The sequence below is a fragment of the Penaeus monodon genome, chromosome 19, assembly GCF_015228065.2.
Source record: "Penaeus monodon isolate SGIC_2016 chromosome 19, NSTDA_Pmon_1, whole genome shotgun sequence".
NCBI lineage: Eukaryota > Metazoa > Arthropoda > Malacostraca > Decapoda > Penaeidae > Penaeus > Penaeus monodon.
This window is the reverse complement of record NC_051404.1, coordinates 27,483,296-27,485,125: the sequence shown is the minus strand read 5'-3', so window position 1 is coordinate 27,485,125 and position 1,830 is coordinate 27,483,296.

The following is a 1,830-nucleotide window of genomic DNA, read 5'->3' as shown; positions in this document are numbered from 1 at the left end:
ATCCGTTGCTGCTGACATCGACATGAAACAGTAGCTCTTACAAGAATTTCCGAGATTAAATGTAGGGAGAAAAAAATGTTTCAACCAATATATCTAAAAGTTTACAATGCAATAAAATTAATAATTACTAAGTAGCACCAGTCTTGTATTAATTCATGAAGTGTATGATAAAGTTGCGCAAACGATAGCACAGATCACGGTAGAAAGAATAGATAGCCTTCAGCTTTCACGTTTCTTGATAAATTAAAAGTAATTACATAATAGTCACTATACTTTAGCTTCAAAACTGAAGTTGAATCCTTTTGCAATGAATAAAGTCCTGAGAAATACAGATCACAAAATCATGTAACACTATTAAGCGAGAGATTATTGTATTGATCTCATTTACATTTACAGAATAAAAGTTACATAGTTATTCCTAGTAATATAACCTAAGTCTTAAATCAGCAGAGGGAAAACCTTAAAACTTGCCCACATGCCTCCAGGGGATTAAAGTAGACGATGTGATTATCCCTATTCACGAAGTAAGATTTTGTATAATAGTAGGGCTTCATGTTAAATGACACTTGACCAAACTATTGAAATTATTCTAATTCATCTTGGGTCCAACTCATAATATTTTGCAAGTTAGATATATTAGTGGTCTTCACATTGTTCTTGCTAGTTCTACATCATTAATTTGTTAAGAAATAGTGGAACCAAAATATAGTAATGAAATCATGCAGCAATATCAGTATTCCCGTTACTAACGTATTTGTTTTCGAGTTTTAGTCTCTCTCTCCTTAGTCTAGTCATCCAAGAGGTCAGATGCCCGGTTCACCTCTGATTATAATGAAGATGATGAAGATAATGAAATGACAATGCTTCTTCCGTATCATTACTTTGTGGTGGAAAAATGATGCGACGATGCCAGTGAAGCTGAAAACCAATTAATGCCTTGGTTCAATGAGTAATAAAATCAAAAACCTGCGGTTTTCTCAACGCTTCAGTGAGATCTGATGCGATAATCAGTATCTGCACGCACGTGTACTTGCGTCTAATATAATCAATATTAATGATGGATAGATTTGACTGTCATCAAAAGTGTGTAGGACGAAATCTAATGAAGTAAAAGATTCTGATTAATTGTGTCCGACCAAATCTTTCCAGTGTGAGAATTCCAATTACTGTGCATAAAAAAGGCGGGATAAGCAGCATATGATTACAAAAAAGATCTAGCATCTTAGATGTTTGTTGTGCTCAAGTTTCGCCGAAGTATAAGAAAACCGAAATGCGAGTATCCAGCCAGTTATGTGTGCTGTGCATTTACAGGTAGGAGCCGAAAGGCGAGCATTCTCTTCAGTGATTTCTACCTGCGACAAACATCTTTTTATTCGTTAAAACAGTGACGAAATTTAAAATCAGTCGGAGTAACAATAAGCTGAATAATGCAGTGCAGAAAGGGACTCTAGAGGCTACGAAATTTACCTAGTTCTGACGATGGGAATAGTCCTAATAGTCATGATAAGCGTGTTATTGTGGCCTTAATATACTGGCGAAGCAGTAGCATCATCATATACGGAAAATCTCAGGGATCTACAATGTTTTCTGGCAGGTGGAATCACAATTATAAATTAGGATTATTCAAACTGGATTTAGCACATTACGATGGCATACCTTAATACTGACCTGCAGGACAAAAGTCAGATTGAAAATCGTCGTGTTTGCATTGTTTAGGGTGTAGTTAATTTGTACATTTTTCAGGATAAATGAGTGACTCAAATCCGAGACTGATATGTAAACGATTTCAGAAAATAACCAATATTTGACTATTATGAAGGACAAAACTGG